General features: G+C 52.3%; 28 non-coding genes across 28 annotated transcripts; 9 read left to right on the top strand and 19 right to left on the bottom strand.

Annotated features, from left to right (window-relative positions):
• Positions 1–996: 996 nt before the first annotated feature.
• Positions 997–1068, bottom strand: TRNAE-CUC (transfer RNA glutamic acid (anticodon CUC)). Its single transcript has one exon. It is a non-coding gene; the product is annotated as a tRNA-Glu (tRNA).
• Positions 1069–1686: 618 nt separating this feature from the next.
• Positions 1687–1758, bottom strand: TRNAE-UUC (transfer RNA glutamic acid (anticodon UUC)). The gene has a single exon. It is a non-coding gene; the product is annotated as a tRNA-Glu (tRNA).
• A 243-nt stretch (positions 1759–2001) lies between these two features.
• Positions 2002–2084, top strand: TRNAL-UAA (transfer RNA leucine (anticodon UAA)). Its single transcript has one exon. It is a non-coding gene; the product is annotated as a tRNA-Leu (tRNA).
• A 1094-nt stretch (positions 2085–3178) lies between these two features.
• Positions 3179–3250, bottom strand: TRNAE-CUC (transfer RNA glutamic acid (anticodon CUC)). Its single transcript has one exon. It is a non-coding gene; the product is annotated as a tRNA-Glu (tRNA).
• A 618-nt stretch (positions 3251–3868) lies between these two features.
• On the bottom strand, positions 3869–3940 carry TRNAE-UUC (transfer RNA glutamic acid (anticodon UUC)). Its single transcript has one exon. It is a non-coding gene; the product is annotated as a tRNA-Glu (tRNA).
• Positions 3941–4183: 243 nt separating this feature from the next.
• TRNAL-UAA (transfer RNA leucine (anticodon UAA)) lies at positions 4184–4266 on the top strand. Its single transcript has one exon. It is a non-coding gene; the product is annotated as a tRNA-Leu (tRNA).
• A 1094-nt stretch (positions 4267–5360) lies between these two features.
• Positions 5361–5432, bottom strand: TRNAE-CUC (transfer RNA glutamic acid (anticodon CUC)). Its single transcript has one exon. It is a non-coding gene; the product is annotated as a tRNA-Glu (tRNA).
• A 618-nt stretch (positions 5433–6050) lies between these two features.
• On the bottom strand, positions 6051–6122 carry TRNAE-UUC (transfer RNA glutamic acid (anticodon UUC)). Its single transcript has one exon. It is a non-coding gene; the product is annotated as a tRNA-Glu (tRNA).
• Positions 6123–6365: 243 nt separating this feature from the next.
• On the top strand, positions 6366–6448 carry TRNAL-UAA (transfer RNA leucine (anticodon UAA)). Its single transcript has one exon. It is a non-coding gene; the product is annotated as a tRNA-Leu (tRNA).
• Positions 6449–7542: 1094 nt separating this feature from the next.
• On the bottom strand, positions 7543–7614 carry TRNAE-CUC (transfer RNA glutamic acid (anticodon CUC)). The gene has a single exon. It is a non-coding gene; the product is annotated as a tRNA-Glu (tRNA).
• Positions 7615–8232: 618 nt separating this feature from the next.
• TRNAE-UUC (transfer RNA glutamic acid (anticodon UUC)) lies at positions 8233–8304 on the bottom strand. Its single transcript has one exon. It is a non-coding gene; the product is annotated as a tRNA-Glu (tRNA).
• A 243-nt stretch (positions 8305–8547) lies between these two features.
• Positions 8548–8630, top strand: TRNAL-UAA (transfer RNA leucine (anticodon UAA)). The gene has a single exon. It is a non-coding gene; the product is annotated as a tRNA-Leu (tRNA).
• A 1094-nt stretch (positions 8631–9724) lies between these two features.
• Positions 9725–9796, bottom strand: TRNAE-CUC (transfer RNA glutamic acid (anticodon CUC)). The gene has a single exon. It is a non-coding gene; the product is annotated as a tRNA-Glu (tRNA).
• Positions 9797–10414: 618 nt separating this feature from the next.
• On the bottom strand, positions 10415–10486 carry TRNAE-UUC (transfer RNA glutamic acid (anticodon UUC)). The gene has a single exon. It is a non-coding gene; the product is annotated as a tRNA-Glu (tRNA).
• A 243-nt stretch (positions 10487–10729) lies between these two features.
• TRNAL-UAA (transfer RNA leucine (anticodon UAA)) lies at positions 10730–10812 on the top strand. The gene has a single exon. It is a non-coding gene; the product is annotated as a tRNA-Leu (tRNA).
• A 1094-nt stretch (positions 10813–11906) lies between these two features.
• TRNAE-CUC (transfer RNA glutamic acid (anticodon CUC)) lies at positions 11907–11978 on the bottom strand. Its single transcript has one exon. It is a non-coding gene; the product is annotated as a tRNA-Glu (tRNA).
• A 618-nt stretch (positions 11979–12596) lies between these two features.
• Positions 12597–12668, bottom strand: TRNAE-UUC (transfer RNA glutamic acid (anticodon UUC)). The gene has a single exon. It is a non-coding gene; the product is annotated as a tRNA-Glu (tRNA).
• A 243-nt stretch (positions 12669–12911) lies between these two features.
• TRNAL-UAA (transfer RNA leucine (anticodon UAA)) lies at positions 12912–12994 on the top strand. Its single transcript has one exon. It is a non-coding gene; the product is annotated as a tRNA-Leu (tRNA).
• A 1094-nt stretch (positions 12995–14088) lies between these two features.
• On the bottom strand, positions 14089–14160 carry TRNAE-CUC (transfer RNA glutamic acid (anticodon CUC)). Its single transcript has one exon. It is a non-coding gene; the product is annotated as a tRNA-Glu (tRNA).
• A 618-nt stretch (positions 14161–14778) lies between these two features.
• Positions 14779–14850, bottom strand: TRNAE-UUC (transfer RNA glutamic acid (anticodon UUC)). The gene has a single exon. It is a non-coding gene; the product is annotated as a tRNA-Glu (tRNA).
• A 243-nt stretch (positions 14851–15093) lies between these two features.
• Positions 15094–15176, top strand: TRNAL-UAA (transfer RNA leucine (anticodon UAA)). The gene has a single exon. It is a non-coding gene; the product is annotated as a tRNA-Leu (tRNA).
• A 1094-nt stretch (positions 15177–16270) lies between these two features.
• On the bottom strand, positions 16271–16342 carry TRNAE-CUC (transfer RNA glutamic acid (anticodon CUC)). Its single transcript has one exon. It is a non-coding gene; the product is annotated as a tRNA-Glu (tRNA).
• Positions 16343–16960: 618 nt separating this feature from the next.
• TRNAE-UUC (transfer RNA glutamic acid (anticodon UUC)) lies at positions 16961–17032 on the bottom strand. The gene has a single exon. It is a non-coding gene; the product is annotated as a tRNA-Glu (tRNA).
• A 243-nt stretch (positions 17033–17275) lies between these two features.
• Positions 17276–17358, top strand: TRNAL-UAA (transfer RNA leucine (anticodon UAA)). The gene has a single exon. It is a non-coding gene; the product is annotated as a tRNA-Leu (tRNA).
• A 1094-nt stretch (positions 17359–18452) lies between these two features.
• Positions 18453–18524, bottom strand: TRNAE-CUC (transfer RNA glutamic acid (anticodon CUC)). Its single transcript has one exon. It is a non-coding gene; the product is annotated as a tRNA-Glu (tRNA).
• A 618-nt stretch (positions 18525–19142) lies between these two features.
• On the bottom strand, positions 19143–19214 carry TRNAE-UUC (transfer RNA glutamic acid (anticodon UUC)). Its single transcript has one exon. It is a non-coding gene; the product is annotated as a tRNA-Glu (tRNA).
• Positions 19215–19457: 243 nt separating this feature from the next.
• Positions 19458–19540, top strand: TRNAL-UAA (transfer RNA leucine (anticodon UAA)). Its single transcript has one exon. It is a non-coding gene; the product is annotated as a tRNA-Leu (tRNA).
• A 1094-nt stretch (positions 19541–20634) lies between these two features.
• TRNAE-CUC (transfer RNA glutamic acid (anticodon CUC)) lies at positions 20635–20706 on the bottom strand. Its single transcript has one exon. It is a non-coding gene; the product is annotated as a tRNA-Glu (tRNA).
• Positions 20707–21228: the final 522 nt, after the last annotated feature.

Genomic DNA, 21228 nt, shown 5'->3' with positions numbered 1-21228 from the left:
TTCAAGCCTCAGGTGTGGAGTCTGCTGCTACTCTTCTACCAGCATGGATGCTTCCCAGAGCAATGAAGTGCCATCTACACAGAGCCCCTGCCTAGAGAAATACACCTCCTATGTCTTTTTCCACTATAGGGAGCAGGAGAAACTGATTGCTTCCTGGGCAACATGGGTCTGCCACTAGAATTTGCAGATTTCTCCCCTTTTTTTGATTTACGCCTACAGGCTCTCCCTTCCCAGTGGAGCAGGATCTGCTGATGCAGGCCCGGCTGGCTCAAACGTGCAAAGGGTTCTCCACAGGCCTCTGGGAAAGAAATTGAGCAGAGTTTCCTGCCCCGCCTCCTCTCGCCTTCCGAACGGGCTTCCAAACGGGCAATGCCCTGACGGGTCCCCCACAACCTATCCTGCCCATGCCCACACCCCTGTATATGAGGGTGACCCATGTCCCTCACCCTCCATGCTCGAATGGAAGGCCTGTGTGTCCTGAGGGGAGCACCAGACAGGCATCTCTCAGGCCAGGCAGACACCTGCAGTACCTGTTAAGCTCCAAAGCCTGTACATTCCCAAGATGCAACACGTCACTATGCAAATCAGGCAGCCCTTGCCACACCCTCCCCGCCTCTGGCCTCTGCCGCTTTCCGTACGTGCAGCTCAGCTTTTTCTTACCCAGAGGCAGACTTCCGTTTTAGCAAACAGGTGGGTTGCAGTGGGTCCAGGACGCCATTTGGAGACAAAGCCTGCGGCCCAGTCAAAGGAGGACTACCTGCCACAGGCCATGGGGTCAGAAGCCTACAAAAGGAAGCGCGCCTCGGAATACAGGATCTCACTTGCTCAAGAGCCTTGCCTCCCACCATGGGAAGCAGCTCTAAAGGAACCTTGCGAAAATCATATTTTGAGCGATACTGCGTCATGCTAGGCAAATTGTGAGTCAGAAAAGCAACTTCATTTTGAGAAGCCCTGACCTACGGGAAGGAAAAGCTTTCAAGGTCAGAAGAGGGACTTTTCCCTGACCGGGAATCGAACCCGGGCCGCGGCGGTGAGAGCGCCGAATCCTAACCACTAGACCACCAGGGAGCCCAGAGCCGTGCAGCAAAAGTTCATACACTGCTCTCCGAGTGACAAAGCTCATGGGGGCTGAAAACATATTTTATTCTACAGCAAATATGAATCGGAACTTAATCCTCATGATGCCACCAGACTGCCTGTCACTTCCAGGCACAGGCCATCCTCTCCCCCTTGCTACTGAACCGATGAATTCCTGCACAATCAGGATCCCCGGGAAAACCCAAGAGGGACACCTAGTGGCTGCTGATGGCGCACAGACAGCTGGTACACCTTCTCTCACCTATCTCGTTATTCAGCTTGCTGGAAGAATACATTGCGCTTAAGCGATTCAAGAGTGCAAAGGAGAAGAGTGCTCCAAAGTAGATGTATGCATCACAGCAGGGTTTTCCAGCAATTTACCTTTCTGTTGAGCTGGTACTGCACTTCACGCCAACATAGAGCACCTGACTGGGTGGGGGACTGCGTGCGCACAAAGGTGGCTTAGGTCAATGGGGGCAAAGCAACCTGGGGCACAGGAGAACAAGCCCCATTCCTCCGCTTTCATCTATTGGGAGGGGTGCCTTTTTAAAGACCTTCTTTTAAAAAAGATACAGAGACAAATTAAGCAATCTATGCTTTAGAGGGATCTTCCCTGACCGGGAATCGAACCCGGGCCGCGGCGGTGAAAGCGCCAAATCCTAGCCACTAGACCACCAGGGAGTAGATGCTCTAGTGTGCCTGCCTTGCTCACCCCCTTATTGTGACTAAGCTAACTCCAATATAAAAATTAACGGTAAGGTCCGAGTGGGAGAAAGTTAGGTGTCACACAGTGTGTTTGTTATAAGCAATTACTTTTAACCTCCTGCAAAAGCCTTTTAACTCTGCAATCACCTCTTGCTGGACAGCTGGTGCTACAGCAGCAAGCATAAAAAGGGAGTTGAAGAAAGTAAATCCTTGGGTCTCACCAGGGTGGCCGAGTGGTTAAGGCGTTGGACTTAAGATCCAATGGACGTTTGTCCGCATGGGTTCGAGCCCCATTCCTGGTATGGGTTTTCAGCAGGTTTGTAGGAACGTGCAGATGCTTTTGAAAAGCATTTTCCTCCGCCCTCCTCGGCCTCCCACTGCCCCTCCCCAACAGTCCCCATTCAAGCCTCAGGTGTGGAGTCTGCTGCTACTCTTCTACCAGCATGGATGCTTCCCAGAGCAATGAAGTGCCATCTACACAGAGCCCCTGCCTAGAGAAATACACCTCCTATGTCTTTTTCCACTATAGGGAGCAGGAGAAACTGATTGCTTCCTGGGCAACATGGGTCTGCCACTAGAATTTGCAGATTTCTCCCCTTTTTTTGATTTACGCCTACAGGCTCTCCCTTCCCAGTGGAGCAGGATCTGCTGATGCAGGCCCGGCTGGCTCAAACGTGCAAAGGGTTCTCCACAGGCCTCTGGGAAAGAAATTGAGCAGAGTTTCCTGCCCCGCCTCCTCTCGCCTTCCGAACGGGCTTCCAAACGGGCAATGCCCTGACGGGTCCCCCACAACCTATCCTGCCCATGCCCACACCCCTGTATATGAGGGTGACCCATGTCCCTCACCCTCCATGCTCGAATGGAAGGCCTGTGTGTCCTGAGGGGAGCACCAGACAGGCATCTCTCAGGCCAGGCAGACACCTGTAGTACCTGTTAAGCTCCAAAGCCTGTACATTCCCAAGATGCAACACGTCACTATGCAAATCAGGCAGCCCTTGCCACACCCTCCCCGCCTCTGGCCTCTGCCGCTTTCCGTACGTGCAGCTCAGCTTTTTCTTACCCAGAGGCAGACTTCCGTTTTAGCAAACAGGTGGGTTGCAGTGGGTCCAGGACGCCATTTGGAGACAAAGCCTGCGGCCCAGTCAAAGGAGGACTACCTGCCACAGGCCATGGGGTCAGAAGCCTACAAAAGGAAGCGCGCCTCGGAATACAGGATCTCACTTGCTCAAGAGCCTTGCCTCCCACCATGGGAAGCAGCTCTAAAGGAACCTGGCGAAAATCATATTTTGAGCGATACTGCGTCATGCTAGGCAAATTGTGAGTCAGAAAAGCAACTTCATTTTGAGAAGCCCTGACCTACGGGAAGGAAAAGCTTTCAAGGTCAGAAGAGGGACTTTTCCCTGACCGGGAATCGAACCCGGGCCGCGGCGGTGAGAGCGCCGAATCCTAACCACTAGACCACCAGGGAGCCCAGAGCCGTGCAGCAAAAGTTCATACACTGCTCTCCGAGTGACAAAGCTCATGGGGGCTGAAAACATATTTTATTCTACAGCAAATATGAATCGGAACTTAATCCTCATGATGCCACCAGACTGCCTGTCACTTCCAGGCACAGGCCATCCTCTCCCCCTTGCTACTGAACCGATGAATTCCTGCACAATCAGGATCCCCGGGAAAACCCAAGAGGGACACCTAGTGGCTGCTGATGGCGCACAGACAGCTGGTACACCTTCTCTCACCTATCTCGTTATTCAGCTTGCTGGAAGAATACATTGCGCTTAAGCGATTCAAGAGTGCAAAGGAGAAGAGTGCTCCAAAGTAGATGTATGCATCACAGCAGGGTTTTCCAGCAATTTACCTTTCTGTTGAGCTGGTACTGCACTTCACGCCAACATAGAGCACCTGACTGGGTGGGGGACTGCGTGCGCACAAAGGTGGCTTAGGTCAATGGGGGCAAAGCAACCTGGGGCACAGGAGAACAAGCCCCATTCCTCCGCTTTCATCTATTGGGAGGGGTGCCTTTTTAAAGACCTTCTTTTAAAAAAGATACACAGACAAATTAAGCAATCTATGCTTTAGAGGGATCTTCCCTGACCGGGAATCGAACCCGGGCCGCGGCGGTGAAAGCGCCAAATCCTAGCCACTAGACCACCAGGGAGTAGATGCTCTAGTGTGCCTGCCTTGCTCACCCCCTTATTGTGACTAAGCTAACTCCAATATAAAAATTAACGGTAAGGTCCGAGTGGGAGAAAGTTAGGTGTCACACAGTGTGTTTGTTATAAGCAATTACTTTTAACCTCCTGCAAAAGCCTTTTAACTCTGCAATCACCTCTTGCTGGACAGCTGGTGCTACAGCAGCAAGCATAAAAAGGGAGTTGAAGAAAGTAAATCCTTGGGTCTCACCAGGGTGGCCGAGTGGTTAAGGCGTTGGACTTAAGATCCAATGGACGTTTGTCCGCATGGGTTCGAGCCCCATTCCTGGTATGGGTTTTCAGCAGGTTTGTAGGAACGTGCAGATGCTTTTGAAAAGCATTTTCCTCCGCCCTCCTCGGCCTCCCACTGCCCCTCCCCAACAGTCCCCATTCAAGCCTCAGGTGTGGAGTCTGCTGCTACTCTTCTACCAGCATGGATGCTTCCCAGAGCAATGAAGTGCCATCTACACAGAGCCCCTGCCTAGAGAAATACACCTCCTATGTCTTTTTCCACTATAGGGAGCAGGAGAAACTGATTGCTTCCTGGGCAACATGGGTCTGCCACTAGAATTTGCAGATTTCTCCCCTTTTTTTGATTTACGCCTACAGGCTCTCCCTTCCCAGTGGAGCAGGATCTGCTGATGCAGGCCCGGCTGGCTCAAACGTGCAAAGGGTTCTCCACAGGCCTCTGGGAAAGAAATTGAGCAGAGTTTCCTGCCCCGCCTCCTCTCGCCTTCCGAACGGGCTTCCAAACGGGCAATGCCCTGACGGGTCCCCCACAACCTATCCTGCCCATGCCCACACCCCTGTATATGAGGGTGACCCATGTCCCTCACCCTCCATGCTCGAATGGAAGGCCTGTGTGTCCTGAGGGGAGCACCAGACAGGCATCTCTCAGGCCAGGCAGACACCTGCAGTACCTGTTAAGCTCCAAAGCCTGTACATTCCCAAGATGCAACACGTCACTATGCAAATCAGGCAGCCCTTGCCACACCCTCCCCGCCTCTGGCCTCTGCCGCTTTCCGTACGTGCAGCTCAGCTTTTTCTTACCCAGAGGCAGACTTCCGTTTTAGCAAACAGGTGGGTTGCAGTGGGTCCAGGACGCCATTTGGAGACAAAGCCTGCGGCCCAGTCAAAGGAGGACTACCTGCCACAGGCCATGGGGTCAGAAGCCTACAAAAGGAAGCGCGCCTCGGAATACAGGATCTCACTTGCTCAAGAGCCTTGCCTCCCACCATGGGAAGCAGCTCTAAAGGAACCTTGCGAAAATCATATTTTGAGCGATACTGCGTCATGCTAGGCAAATTGTGAGTCAGAAAAGCAACTTCATTTTGAGAAGCCCTGACCTACGGGAAGGAAAAGCTTTCAAGGTCAGAAGAGGGACTTTTCCCTGACCGGGAATCGAACCCGGGCCGCGGCGGTGAGAGCGCCGAATCCTAACCACTAGACCACCAGGGAGCCCAGAGCCGTGCAGCAAAAGTTCATACACTGCTCTCCGAGTGACAAAGCTCATGGGGGCTGAAAACATATTTTATTCTACAGCAAATATGAATCGGAACTTAATCCTCATGATGCCACCAGACTGCCTGTCACTTCCAGGCACAGGCCATCCTCTCCCCCTTGCTACTGAACCGATGAATTCCTGCACAATCAGGATCCCCGGGAAAACCCAAGAGGGACACCTAGTGGCTGCTGATGGCGCACAGACAGCTGGTACACCTTCTCTCACCTATCTCGTTATTCAGCTTGCTGGAAGAATACATTGCGCTTAAGCGATTCAAGAGTGCAAAGGAGAAGAGTGCTCCAAAGTAGATGTATGCATCACAGCAGGGTTTTCCAGCAATTTACCTTTCTGTTGAGCTGGTACTGCACTTCACGCCAACATAGAGCACCTGACTGGGTGGGGGACTGCGTGCGCACAAAGGTGGCTTAGGTCAATGGGGGCAAAGCAACCTGGGGCACAGGAGAACAAGCCCCATTCCTCCGCTTTCATCTATTGGGAGGGGTGCCTTTTTAAAGACCTTCTTTTAAAAAAGATACAGAGACAAATTAAGCAATCTATGCTTTAGAGGGATCTTCCCTGACCGGGAATCGAACCCGGGCCGCGGCGGTGAAAGCGCCAAATCCTAGCCACTAGACCACCAGGGAGTAGATGCTCTAGTGTGCCTGCCTTGCTCACCCCCTTATTGTGACTAAGCTAACTCCAATATAAAAATTAACGGTAAGGTCCGAGTGGGAGAAAGTTAGGTGTCACACAGTGTGTTTGTTATAAGCAATTACTTTTAACCTCCTGCAAAAGCCTTTTAACTCTGCAATCACCTCTTGCTGGACAGCTGGTGCTACAGCAGCAAGCATAAAAAGGGAGTTGAAGAAAGTAAATCCTTGGGTCTCACCAGGGTGGCCGAGTGGTTAAGGCGTTGGACTTAAGATCCAATGGACGTTTGTCCGCATGGGTTCGAGCCCCATTCCTGGTATGGGTTTTCAGCAGGTTTGTAGGAACGTGCAGATGCTTTTGAAAAGCATTTTCCTCCGCCCTCCTCGGCCTCCCACTGCCCCTCCCCAACAGTCCCCATTCAAGCCTCAGGTGTGGAGTCTGCTGCTACTCTTCTACCAGCATGGATGCTTCCCAGAGCAATGAAGTGCCATCTACACAGAGCCCCTGCCTAGAGAAATACACCTCCTATGTCTTTTTCCACTATAGGGAGCAGGAGAAACTGATTGCTTCCTGGGCAACATGGGTCTGCCACTAGAATTTGCAGATTTCTCCCCTTTTTTTGATTTACGCCTACAGGCTCTCCCTTCCCAGTGGAGCAGGATCTGCTGATGCAGGCCCGGCTGGCTCAAACGTGCAAAGGGTTCTCCACAGGCCTCTGGGAAAGAAATTGAGCAGAGTTTCCTGCCCCGCCTCCTCTCGCCTTCCGAACGGGCTTCCAAACGGGCAATGCCCTGACGGGTCCCCCACAACCTATCCTGCCCATGCCCACACCCCTGTATATGAGGGTGACCCATGTCCCTCACCCTCCATGCTCGAATGGAAGGCCTGTGTGTCCTGAGGGGAGCACCAGACAGGCATCTCTCAGGCCAGGCAGACACCTGTAGTACCTGTTAAGCTCCAAAGCCTGTACATTCCCAAGATGCAACACGTCACTATGCAAATCAGGCAGCCCTTGCCACACCCTCCCCGCCTCTGGCCTCTGCCGCTTTCCGTACGTGCAGCTCAGCTTTTTCTTACCCAGAGGCAGACTTCCGTTTTAGCAAACAGGTGGGTTGCAGTGGGTCCAGGACGCCATTTGGAGACAAAGCCTGCGGCCCAGTCAAAGGAGGACTACCTGCCACAGGCCATGGGGTCAGAAGCCTACAAAAGGAAGCGCGCCTCGGAATACAGGATCTCACTTGCTCAAGAGCCTTGCCTCCCACCATGGGAAGCAGCTCTAAAGGAACCTGGCGAAAATCATATTTTGAGCGATACTGCGTCATGCTAGGCAAATTGTGAGTCAGAAAAGCAACTTCATTTTGAGAAGCCCTGACCTACGGGAAGGAAAAGCTTTCAAGGTCAGAAGAGGGACTTTTCCCTGACCGGGAATCGAACCCGGGCCGCGGCGGTGAGAGCGCCGAATCCTAACCACTAGACCACCAGGGAGCCCAGAGCCGTGCAGCAAAAGTTCATACACTGCTCTCCGAGTGACAAAGCTCATGGGGGCTGAAAACATATTTTATTCTACAGCAAATATGAATCGGAACTTAATCCTCATGAAGCCACCAGACTGCCTGTCACTTCCAGGCACAGGCCATCCTCTCCCCCTTGCTACTGAACCGATGAATTCCTGCACAATCAGGATCCCCGGGAAAACCCAAGAGGGACACCTAGTGGCTGCTGATGGCGCACAGACAGCTGGTACACCTTCTCTCACCTATCTCGTTATTCAGCTTGCTGGAAGAATACATTGCGCTTAAGCGATTCAAGAGTGCAAAGGAGAAGAGTGCTCCAAAGTAGATGTATGCATCACAGCAGGGTTTTCCAGCAATTTACCTTTCTGTTGAGCTGGTACTGCACTTCACGCCAACATAGAGCACCTGACTGGGTGGGGGACTGCGTGCGCACAAAGGTGGCTTAGGTCAATGGGGGCAAAGCAACCTGGGGCACAGGAGAACAAGCCCAATTCCTCCGCTTTCATCTATTGGGAGGGGTGCCTTTTTAAAGACCTTCTTTTAAAAAAGATACACAGACAAATTAAGCAATCTATGCTTTAGAGGGATCTTCCCTGACCGGGAATCGAACCCGGGCCGCGGCGGTGAAAGCGCCAAATCCTAGCCACTAGACCACCAGGGAGTAGATGCTCTAGTGTAACTGCCTTGCTCACCCCCTTATTGTGACTAAGCTAACTCCAATATAAAAATTAACGGTAAGGTCCGAGTGGGAGAAAGTTAGGTGTCACACAGTGTGTTTGTTATAAGCAATTACTTTTAACCTCCTGCAAAAGCCTTTTAACTCTGCAATCACCTCTTGCTGGACAGCTGGTGCTACAGTAGCAAGCATAAAAAGGGAGTTGAAGAAAGTAAATCCTTGGGTCTCACCAGGGTGGCCGAGTGGTTAAGGCGTTGGACTTAAGATCCAATGGACGTTTGTCCGCATGGGTTCGAGCCCCATTCCTGGTATGGGTTTTCAGCAGGTTTGTAGGAACGTGCAGATGCTTTTGAAAAGCATTTTCCTCCGCCCTCCTCGGCCTCCCACTGCCCCTCCCCAACAGTCCCCATTCAAGCCTCAGGTGTGGAGTCTGCTGCTACTCTTCTACCAGCATGGATGCTTCCCAGAGCAATGAAGTGCCATCTACACAGAGCCCCTGCCTAGAGAAATACACCTCCTATGTCTTTTTCCACTATAGGGAGCAGGAGAAACTGATTGCTTCCTGGGCAACATGGGTCTGCCACTAGAATTTGCAGATTTCTCCCCTTTTTTTGATTTACGCCTACAGGCTCTCCCTTCCCAGTGGAGCAGGATCTGCTGATGCAGGCCCGGCTGGCTCAAACGTGCAAAGGGTTCTCCACAGGCCTCTGGGAAAGAAATTGAGCAGAGTTTCCTGCCCCGCCTCCTCTCGCCTTCCGAAAGGGCTTCCAAACGGGCAATGCCCTGACGGGTCCCCCACAACCTATCCTGCCCATGCCCACACCCCTGTATATGAGGGTGACCCATGTCCCTCACCCTCCATGCTCGAATGGAAGGCCTGTGTGTCCTGAGGGGAGCACCAGACAGGCATCTCTCAGGCCAGGCAGACACCTGCAGTACCTGTTAAGCTCCAAAGCCTGTACATTCCCAAGATGCAACACGTCACTATGCAAATCAGGCAGCCCTTGCCACACCCTCCCCGCCTCTGGCCTCTGCCGCTTTCCGTACGTGCAGCTCAGCTTTTTCTTACCCAGAGGCAGACTTCCGTTTTAGCAAACAGGTGGGTTGCAGTGGGTCCAGGACGCCATTTGGAGACAAAGCCTGCGGCCCAGTCAAAGGAGGACTACCTGCCACAGGCCATGGGGTCAGAAGCCTACAAAAGGAAGCGCGCCTCGGAATACAGGATCTCACTTGCTCAAGAGCCTTGCCTCCCACCATGGGAAGCAGCTCTAAAGGAACCTTGCGAAAATCATATTTTGAGCGATACTGCGTCATGCTAGGCAAATTGTGAGTCAGAAAAGCAACTTCATTTTGAGAAGCCCTGACCTACGGGAAGGAAAAGCTTTCAAGGTCAGAAGAGGGACTTTTCCCTGACCGGGAATCGAACCCGGGCCGCGGCGGTGAGAGCGCCGAATCCTAACCACTAGACCACCAGGGAGCCCAGAGCCGTGCAGCAAAAGTTCATACACTGCTCTCCGAGTGACAAAGCTCATGGGGGCTGAAAACATATTTTATTCTACAGCAAATATGAATCGGAACTTAATCCTCATGATGCCACCAGACTGCCTGTCACTTCCAGGCACAGGCCATCCTCTCCCCCTTGCTACTGAACCGATGAATTCCTGCACAATCAGGATCCCCGGGAAAACCCAAGAGGGACACCTAGTGGCTGCTGATGGCGCACAGACAGCTGGTACACCTTCTCTCACCTATCTCGTTATTCAGCTTGCTGGAAGAATACATTGCGCTTAAGCGATTCAAGAGTGCAAAGGAGAAGAGTGCTCCAAAGTAGATGTATGCATCACAGCAGGGTTTTCCAGCAATTTACCTTTCTGTTGAGCTGGTACTGCACTTCACGCCAACATAGAGCACCTGACTGGGTGGGGGACTGCGTGCGCACAAAGGTGGCTTAGGTCAATGGGGGCAAAGCAACCTGGGGCACAGGAGAACAAGCCCCATTCCTCCGCTTTCATCTATTGGGAGGGGTGCCTTTTTAAAGACCTTCTTTTAAAAAAGATACAGAGACAAATTAAGCAATCTATGCTTTAGAGGGATCTTCCCTGACCGGGAATCGAACCCGGGCCGCGGCGGTGAAAGCGCCAAATCCTAGCCACTAGACCACCAGGGAGTAGATGCTCTAGTGTGCCTGCCTTGCTCACCCCCTTATTGTGACTAAGCTAACTCCAATATAAAAATTAACGGTAAGGTCCGAGTGGGAGAAAGTTAGGTGTCACACAGTGTGTTTGTTATAAGCAATTACTTTTAACCTCCTGCAAAAGCCTTTTAACTCTGCAATCACCTCTTGCTGGACAGCTGGTGCTACAGCAGCAAGCATAAAAAGGGAGTTGAAGAAAGTAAATCCTTGGGTCTCACCAGGGTGGCCGAGTGGTTAAGGCGTTGGACTTAAGATCCAATGGACGTTTGTCCGCATGGGTTCGAGCCCCATTCCTGGTATGGGTTTTCAGCAGGTTTGTAGGAACGTGCAGATGCTTTTGAAAAGCATTTTCCTCCGCCCTCCTCGGCCTCCCACTGCCCCTCCCCAACAGTCCCCATTCAAGCCTCAGGTGTGGAGTCTGCTGCTACTCTTCTACCAGCATGGATGCTTCCCAGAGCAATGAAGTGCCATCTACACAGAGCCCCTGCCTAGAGAAATACACCTCCTATGTCTTTTTCCACTATAGGGAGCAGGAGAAACTGATTGCTTCCTGGGCAACATGGGTCTGCCACTAGAATTTGCAGATTTCTCCCCTTTTTTTGATTTACGCCTACAGGCTCTCCCTTCCCAGTGGAGCAGGATCTGCTGATGCAGGCCCGGCTGGCTCAAACGTGCAAAGGGTTCTCCACAGGCCTCTGGGAAAGAAATTGAGCAGAGTTTCCTGCCCCGCCTCCTCTCGCCTTCCGAACGGGCTTCCAAACGGGCAATGCCCTGACGGGTCCCCCACAACCTATCCTGCCCATGCCCACACCCCTGTATATGAGGGTGACCCATGTCCCTCACCCTCCATGCTCGAATGGAAGGCCTGTGTGTCCTGAGGGGAGCACCAGACAGGCATCTCTCAGGCCAGGCAGACACCTGTAGTACCTGTTAAGCTCCAAAGCCTGTACATTCCCAAGATGCAACACGTCACTATGCAAATCAGGCAGCCCTTGCCACACCCTCCCCGCCTCTGGCCTCTGCCGCTTTCCGTACGTGCAGCTCAGCTTTTTCTTACCCAGAGGCAGACTTCCGTTTTAGCAAACAGGTGGGTTGCAGTGGGTCCAGGACGCCATTTGGAGACAAAGCCTGCGGCCCAGTCAAAGGAGGACTACCTGCCACAGGCCATGGGGTCAGAAGCCTACAAAAGGAAGCGCGCCTCGGAATACAGGATCTCACTTGCTCAAGAGCCTTGCCTCCCACCATGGGAAGCAGCTCTAAAGGAACCTGGCGAAAATCATATTTTGAGCGATACTGCGTCATGCTAGGCAAATTGTGAGTCAGAAAAGCAACTTCATTTTGAGAAGCCCTGACCTACGGGAAGGAAAAGCTTTCAAGGTCAGAAGAGGGACTTTTCCCTGACCGGGAATCGAACCCGGGCCGCGGCGGTGAGAGCGCCGAATCCTAACCACTAGACCACCAGGGAGCCCAGAGCCGTGCAGCAAAAGTTCATACACTGCTCTCCGAGTGACAAAGCTCATGGGGGCTGAAAACATATTTTATTCTACAGCAAATATGAATCGGAACTTAATCCTCATGAAGCCACCAGACTGCCTGTCACTTCCAGGCACAGGCCATCCTCTCCCCCTTGCTACTGAACCGATGAATTCCTGCACAATCAGGATCCCCGGGAAAACCCAAGAGGGACACCTAGTGGCTGCTGATGGCGCACAGACAGCTGGTACACCTTCTCTCACCTATCTCGTTATTCAGCTTGCTGGAAGAATACATTGCGCTTAAGCGATTCAAGAGTGCAAAGGAGAAGAGTGCTCCAAAGTAGATGTATGCATCACAGCAGGGTTTTCCAGCAATTTACCTTTCTGTTGAGCTGGTACTGCACTTCACGCCAACATAGAGCACCTGACTGGGTGGGGGACTGCGTGCGCACAAAGGTGGCTTAGGTCAATGGGGGCAAAGCAACCTGGGGCACAGGAGAACAAGCCCAATTCCTCCGCTTTCATCTATTGGGAGGGGTGCCTTTTTAAAGACCTTCTTTTAAAAAAGATACACAGACAAATTAAGCAATCTATGCTTTAGAGGGATCTTCCCTGACCGGGAATCGAACCCGGGCCGCGGCGGTGAAAGCGCCAAATCCTAGCCACTAGACCACCAGGGAGTAGATGCTCTAGTGTAACTGCCTTGCTCACCCCCTTATTGTGACTAAGCTAACTCCAATATAAAAATTAACGGTAAGGTCCGAGTGGGAGAAAGTTAGGTGTCACACAGTGTGTTTGTTATAAGCAATTACTTTTAACCTCCTGCAAAAGCCTTTTAACTCTGCAATCACCTCTTGCTGGACAGCTGGTGCTACAGTAGCAAGCATAAAAAGGGAGTTGAAGAAAGTAAATCCTTGGGTCTCACCAGGGTGGCCGAGTGGTTAAGGCGTTGGACTTAAGATCCAATGGACGTTTGTCCGCATGGGTTCGAGCCCCATTCCTGGTATGGGTTTTCAGCAGGTTTGTAGGAACGTGCAGATGCTTTTGAAAAGCATTTTCCTCCGCCCTCCTCGGCCTCCCACTGCCCCTCCCCAACGGTCCCCATTCAAGCCTCAGGTGTGGAGTCTGCTGCTACTCTTCTACCAGCATGGATGCTTCCCAGAGCAATGAAGTGCCATCTACACAGAGCCCCTGCCTAGAGAAATACACCTCCTATGTCTTTTTCCACTATAGGGAGCAGGAGAAACTGATTGCTTCCTGGGCAACATGGGTCTGCCACTAGAATTTGCAGATTTCTCCCCTTTTTTTGATTTACGCCTACAGGCTCTCCCTTCCCAGTGGAGCAGGATCTGCTGATGCAGGCCCGGCTGGCTCAAACGTGCAAAGGGTTCTCCACAGGCCTCTGGGAAAGAAATTGAGCAGAGTTTCCTGCCCCGCCTCCTCTCGCCTTCCGAACGGGCTTCCAAACGGGCAATGCCCTGACGGGTCCCCCACAACCTATCCTGCCCATGCCCACACCCCTGTATATGAGGGTGACCCATGTCCCTCACCCTCCATGCTCGAATGGAAGGCCTGTGTGTCCTGAGGGGAGCACCAGACAGGCATCTCTCAGGCCAGGCAGACACCTGTAGTACCTGTTAAGCTCCAAAGCCTGTACATTCCCAAGATGCAACACGTCACTATGCAAATCAGGCAGCCCTTGCCACACCCTCCCCGCCTCTGGCCTCTGCCGCTTTCCGTACGTGCAGCTCAGCTTTTTCTTACCCAGAGGCAGACTTCCGTTTTAGCAAACAGGTGGGTTGCAGTGGGTCCAGGACGCCATTTGGAGACAAAGCCTGCGGCCCAGTCAAAGGAGGACTACCTGCCACAGGCCATGGGGTCAGAAGCCTACAAAAGGAAGCGCGCCTCGGAATACAGGATCTCACTTGCTCAAGAGCCTTGCCTCCCACCATGGGAAGCAGCTCTAAAGGAACCTGGCGAAAATCATATTTTGAGCGATACTGCGTCATGCTAGGCAAATTGTGAGTCAGAAAAGCAACTTCATTTTGAGAAGCCCTGACCTACGGGAAGGAAAAGCTTTCAAGGTCAGAAGAGGGACTTTTCCCTGACCGGGAATCGAACCCGGGCCGCGGCGGTGAGAGCGCCGAATCCTAACCACTAGACCACCAGGGAGCCCAGAGCCGTGCAGCAAAAGTTCATACACTGCTCTCCGAGTGACAAAGCTCATGGGGGCTGAAAACATATTTTATTCTACAGCAAATATGAATCGGAACTTAATCCTCATGAAGCCACCAGACTGCCTGTCACTTCCAGGCACAGGCCATCCTCTCCCCCTTGCTACTGAACCGATGAATTCCTGCACAATCAGGATCCCCGGGAAAACCCAAGAGGGACACCTAGTGGCTGCTGATGGCGCACAGACAGCTGGTACACCTTCTCTCACCTATCTCGTTATTCAGCTTGCTGGAAGAATACATTGCGCTTAAGCGATTCAAGAGTGCAAAGGAGAAGAGTGCTCCAAAGTAGATGTATGCATCACAGCAGGGTTTTCCAGCAATTTACCTTTCTGTTGAGCTGGTACTGCACTTCACGCCAACATAGAGCACCTGACTGGGTGGGGGACTGCGTGCGCACAAAGGTGGCTTAGGTCAATGGGGGCAAAGCAACCTGGGGCACAGGAGAACAAGCCCAATTCCTCCGCTTTCATCTATTGGGAGGGGTGCCTTTTTAAAGACCTTCTTTTAAAAAAGATACACAGACAAATTAAGCAATCTATGCTTTAGAGGGATCTTCCCTGACCGGGAATCGAACCCGGGCCGCGGCGGTGAAAGCGCCAAATCCTAGCCACTAGACCACCAGGGAGTAGATGCTCTAGTGTAACTGCCTTGCTCACCCCCTTATTGTGACTAAGCTAACTCCAATATAAAAATTAACGGTAAGGTCCGAGTGGGAGAAAGTTAGGTGTCACACAGTGTGTTTGTTATAAGCAATTACTTTTAACCTCCTGCAAAAGCCTTTTAACTCTGCAATCACCTCTTGCTGGACAGCTGGTGCTACAGTAGCAAGCATAAAAAGGGAGTTGAAGAAAGTAAATCCTTGGGTCTCACCAGGGTGGCCGAGTGGTTAAGGCGTTGGACTTAAGATCCAATGGACGTTTGTCCGCATGGGTTCGAGCCCCATTCCTGGTATGGGTTTTCAGCAGGTTTGTAGGAACGTGCAGATGCTTTTGAAAAGCATTTTCCTCCGCCCTCCTCGGCCTCCCACTGCCCCTCCCCAACAGTCCCCATTCAAGCCTCAGGTGTGGAGTCTGCTGCTACTCTTCTACCAGCATGGATGCTTCCCAGAGCAATGAAGTGCCATCTACACAGAGCCCCTGCCTAGAGAAATACACCTCCTATGTCTTTTTCCACTATAGGGAGCAGGAGAAACTGATTGCTTCCTGGGCAACATGGGTCTGCCACTAGAATTTGCAGATTTCTCCCCTTTTTTTGATTTACGCCTACAGGCTCTCCCTTCCCAGTGGAGCAGGATCTGCTGATGCAGGCCCGGCTGGCTCAAACGTGCAAAGGGTTCTCCACAGGCCTCTGGGAAAGAAATTGAGCAGAGTTTCCTGCCCCGCCTCCTCTCGCCTTCCGAACGGGCTTCCAAACGGGCAATGCCCTGACGGGTCCCCCACAACCTATCCTGCCCATGCCCACACCCCTGTATATGAGGGTGACCCATGTCCCTCACCCTCCATGCTCGAATGGAAGGCCTGTGTGTCCTGAGGGGAGCACCAGACAGGCATCTCTCAGGCCAGGCAGACACCTGCAGTACCTGTTAAGCTCCAAAGCCTGTACATTCCCAAGATGCAACACGTCACTATGCAAATCAGGCAGCCCTTGCCACACCCTCCCCGCCTCTGGCCTCTGCCGCTTTCCGTACGTGCAGCTCAGCTTTTTCTTACCCAGAGGCAGACTTCCGTTTTAGCAAACAGGTGGGTTGCAGTGGGTCCAGGACGCCATTTGGAGACAAAGCCTGCGGCCCAGTCAAAGGAGGACTACCTGCCACAGGCCATGGGGTCAGAAGCCTACAAAAGGAAGCGCGCCTCGGAATACAGGATCTCACTTGCTCAAGAGCCTTGCCTCCCACCATGGGAAGCAGCTCTAAAGGAACCTTGCGAAAATCATATTTTGAGCGATACTGCGTCATGCTAGGCAAATTGTGAGTCAGAAAAGCAACTTCATTTTGAGAAGCCCTGACCTACGGGAAGGAAAAGCTTTCAAGGTCAGAAGAGGGACTTTTCCCTGACCGGGAATCGAACCCGGGCCGCGGCGGTGAGAGCGCCGAATCCTAACCACTAGACCACCAGGGAGCCCAGAGCCGTGCAGCAAAAGTTCATACACTGCTCTCCGAGTGACAAAGCTCATGGGGGCTGAAAACATATTTTATTCTACAGCAAATATGAATCGGAACTTAATCCTCATGATGCCACCAGACTGCCTGTCACTTCCAGGCACAGGCCATCCTCTCCCCCTTGCTACTGAACCGATGAATTCCTGCACAATCAGGATCCCCGGGAAAACCCAAGAGGGACACCTAGTGGCTGCTGATGGCGCACAGACAGCTGGTACACCTTCTCTCACCTATCTCGTTATTCAGCTTGCTGGAAGAATACATTGCGCTTAAGCGATTCAAGAGTGCAAAGGAGAAGAGTGCTCCAAAGTAGATGTATGCATCACAGCAGGGTTTTCCAGCAATTTACCTTTCTGTTGAGCTGGTACTGCACTTCACGCCAACATAGAGCACCTGACTGGGTGGGGGACTGCGTGCGCACAAAGGTGGCTTAGGTCAATGGGGGCAAAGCAACCTGGGGCACAGGAGAACAAGCCCCATTCCTCCGCTTTCATCTATTGGGAGGGGTGCCTTTTTAAAGACCTTCTTTTAAAAAAGATACAGAGACAAATTAAGCAATCTATGCTTTAGAGGGATCTTCCCTGACCGGGAATCGAACCCGGGCCGCGGCGGTGAAAGCGCCAAATCCTAGCCACTAGACCACCAGGGAGTAGATGCTCTAGTGTGCCTGCCTTGCTCACCCCCTTATTGTGACTAAGCTAACTCCAATATAAAAATTAACGGTAAGGTCCGAGTGGGAGAAAGTTAGGTGTCACACAGTGTGTTTGTTATAAGCAATTACTTTTAACCTCCTGCAAAAGCCTTTTAACTCTGCAATCACCTCTTGCTGGACAGCTGGTGCTACAGCAGCAAGCATAAAAAGGGAGTTGAAGAAAGTAAATCCTTGGGTCTCACCAGGGTGGCCGAGTGGTTAAGGCGTTGGACTTAAGATCCAATGGACGTTTGTCCGCATGGGTTCGAGCCCCATTCCTGGTATGGGTTTTCAGCAGGTTTGTAGGAACGTGCAGATGCTTTTGAAAAGCATTTTCCTCCGCCCTCCTCGGCCTCCCACTGCCCCTCCCCAACAGTCCCCATTCAAGCCTCAGGTGTGGAGTCTGCTGCTACTCTTCTACCAGCATGGATGCTTCCCAGAGCAATGAAGTGCCATCTACACAGAGCCCCTGCCTAGAGAAATACACCTCCTATGTCTTTTTCCACTATAGGGAGCAGGAGAAACTGATTGCTTCCTGGGCAACATGGGTCTGCCACTAGAATTTGCAGATTTCTCCCCTTTTTTTGATTTACGCCTACAGGCTCTCCCTTCCCAGTGGAGCAGGATCTGCTGATGCAGGCCCGGCTGGCTCAAACGTGCAAAGGGTTCTCCACAGGCCTCTGGGAAAGAAATTGAGCAGAGTTTCCTGCCCCGCCTCCTCTCGCCTTCCGAACGGGCTTCCAAACGGGCAATGCCCTGACGGGTCCCCCACAACCTATCCTGCCCATGCCCACACCCCTGTATATGAGGGTGACCCATGTCCCTCACCCTCCATGCTCGAATGGAAGGCCTGTGTGTCCTGAGGGGAGCACCAGACAGGCATCTCTCAGGCCAGGCAGACACCTGTAGTACCTGTTAAGCTCCAAAGCCTGTACATTCCCAAGATGCAACACGTCACTATGCAAATCAGGCAGCCCTTGCCACACCCTCCCCGCCTCTGGCCTCTGCCGCTTTCCGTACGTGCAGCTCAGCTTTTTCTTACCCAGAGGCAGACTTCCGTTTTAGCAAACAGGTGGGTTGCAGTGGGTCCAGGACGCCATTTGGAGACAAAGCCTGCGGCCCAGTCAAAGGAGGACTACCTGCCACAGGCCATGGGGTCAGAAGCCTACAAAAGGAAGCGCGCCTCGGAATACAGGATCTCACTTGCTCAAGAGCCTTGCCTCCCACCATGGGAAGCAGCTCTAAAGGAACCTGGCGAAAATCATATTTTGAGCGATACTGCGTCATGCTAGGCAAATTGTGAGTCAGAAAAGCAACTTCATTTTGAGAAGCCCTGACCTACGGGAAGGAAAAGCTTTCAAGGTCAGAAGAGGGACTTTTCCCTGACCGGGAATCGAACCCGGGCCGCGGCGGTGAGAGCGCCGAATCCTAACCACTAGACCACCAGGGAGCCCAGAGCCGTGCAGCAAAAGTTCATACACTGCTCTCCGAGTGACAAAGCTCATGGGGGCTGAAAACATATTTTATTCTACAGCAAATATGAATCGGAACTTAATCCTCATGATGCCACCAGACTGCCTGTCACTTCCAGGCACAGGCCATCCTCTCCCCCTTGCTACTGAACCGATGAATTCCTGCACAATCAGGATCCCCGGGAAAACCCAAGAGGGACACCTAGTGGCTGCTGATGGCGCACAGACAGCTGGTACACCTTCTCTCACCTATCTCGTTATTCAGCTTGCTGGAAGAATACATTGCGCTTAAGCGATTCAAGAGTGCAAAGGAGAAGAGTGCTCCAAAGTAGATGTATGCATCACAGCAGGGTTTTCCAGCAATTTACCTTTCTGTTGAGCTGGTACTGCACTTCACGCCAACATAGAGCACCTGACTGGGTGGGGGACTGCGTGCGCACAAAGGTGGCTTAGGTCAATGGGGGCAAAGCAACCTGGGGCACAGGAGAACAAGCCCCATTCCTCCGCTTTCATCTATTGGGAGGGGTGCCTTTTTAAAGACCTTCTTTTAAAAAAGATACACAGACAAATTAAGCAATCTATGCTTTAGAGGGATCTTCCCTGACCGGGAATCGAACCCGGGCCGCGGCGGTGAAAGCGCCAAATCCTAGCCACTAGACCACCAGGGAGTAGATGCTCTAGTGTGCCTGCCTTGCTCACCCCCTTATTGTGACTAAGCTAACTCCAATATAAAAATTAACGGTAAGGTCCGAGTGGGAGAAAGTTAGGTGTCACACAGTGTGTTTGTTATAAGCAATTACTTTTAACCTCCTGCAAAAGCCTTTTAACTCTGCAATCACCTCTTGCTGGACAGCTGGTGCTACAGCAGCAAGCATAAAAAGGGAGTTGAAGAAAGTAAATCCTTGGGTCTCACCAGGGTGGCCGAGTGGTTAAGGCGTTGGACTTAAGATCCAATGGACGTTTGTCCGCATGGGTTCGAGCCCCATTCCTGGTATGGGTTTTCAGCAGGTTTGTAGGAACGTGCAGATGCTTTTGAAAAGCATTTTCCTCCGCCCTCCTCGGCCTCCCACTGCCCCTCCCCAACAGTCCCCATTCAAGCCTCAGGTGTGGAGTCTGCTGCTACTCTTCTACCAGCATGGATGCTTCCCAGAGCAATGAAGTGCCATCTACACAGAGCCCCTGCCTAGAGAAATACACCTCCTATGTCTTTTTCCACTATAGGGAGCAGGAGAAACTGATTGCTTCCTGGGCAACATGGGTCTGCCACTAGAATTTGCAGATTTCTCCCCTTTTTTTGATTTACGCCTACAGGCTCTCCCTTCCCAGTGGAGCAGGATCTGCTGATGCAGGCCCGGCTGGCTCAAACGTGCAAAGGGTTCTCCACAGGCCTCTGGGAAAGAAATTGAGCAGAGTTTCCTGCCCCGCCTCCTCTCGCCTTCCGAACGGGCTTCCAAACGGGCAATGCCCTGACGGGTCCCCCACAACCTATCCTGCCCATGCCCACACCCCTGTATATGAGGGTGACCCATGTCCCTCACCCTCCATGCTCGAATGGAAGGCCTGTGTGTCCTGAGGGGAGCACCAGACAGGCATCTCTCAGGCCAGGCAGACACCTGCAGTACCTGTTAAGCTCCAAAGCCTGTACATTCCCAAGATGCAACACGTCACTATGCAAATCAGGCAGCCCTTGCCACACCCTCCCCGCCTCTGGCCTCTGCCGCTTTCCGTACGTGCAGCTCAGCTTTTTCTTACCCAGAGGCAGACTTCCGTTTTAGCAAACAGGTGGGTTGCAGTGGGTCCAGGACGCCATTTGGAGACAAAGCCTGCGGCCCAGTCAAAGGAGGACTACCTGCCACAGGCCATGGGGTCAGAAGCCTACAAAAGGAAGCGCGCCTCGGAATACAGGATCTCACTTGCTCAAGAGCCTTGCCTCCCACCATGGGAAGCAGCTCTAAAGGAACCTTGCGAAAATCATATTTTGAGCGATACTGCGTCATGCTAGGCAAATTGTGAGTCAGAAAAGCAACTTCATTTTGAGAAGCCCTGACCTACGGGAAGGAAAAGCTTTCAAGGTCAGAAGAGGGACTTTTCCCTGACCGGGAATCGAACCCGGGCCGCGGCGGTGAGAGCGCCGAATCCTAACCACTAGACCACCAGGGAGCCCAGAGCCGTGCAGCAAAAGTTCATACACTGCTCTCCGAGTGACAAAGCTCATGGGGGCTGAAAACATATTTTATTCTACAGCAAATATGAATCGGAACTTAATCCTCATGATGCCACCAGACTGCCTGTCACTTCCAGGCACAGGCCATCCTCTCCCCCTTGCTACTGAACCGATGAATTCCTGCACAATCAGGATCCCCGGGAAAACCCAAGAGGGACACCTAGTGGCTGCTGATGGCGCACAGACAGCTGGTACACCTTCTCTCACCTATCTCGTTATTCAGCTTGCTGGAAGAATACATTGCGCTTAAGCGATTCAAGAGTGCAAAGGAGAAGAGTGCTCCAAAGTAGATGTATGCATCACAGCAGGGTTTTCCAGCAATTTACCTTTCTGTTGAGCTGGTACTGCACTTCACGCCAACATAGAGCACCTGACTGGGTGGGGGACTGCGTGCGCACAAAGGTGGCTTAGGTCAATGGGGGCAAAGCAACCTGGGGCACAGGAGAACAAGCCCCATT

The sequence above is a fragment of the Lissotriton vulgaris genome, chromosome 4_1, assembly GCF_964263255.1.
Source record: "Lissotriton vulgaris chromosome 4_1, aLisVul1.2, whole genome shotgun sequence".
Lineage (NCBI taxonomy): Eukaryota > Metazoa > Chordata > Amphibia > Caudata > Salamandridae > Lissotriton > Lissotriton vulgaris.
This window is presented reverse-complemented; position numbering and strand designations above follow the sequence as displayed.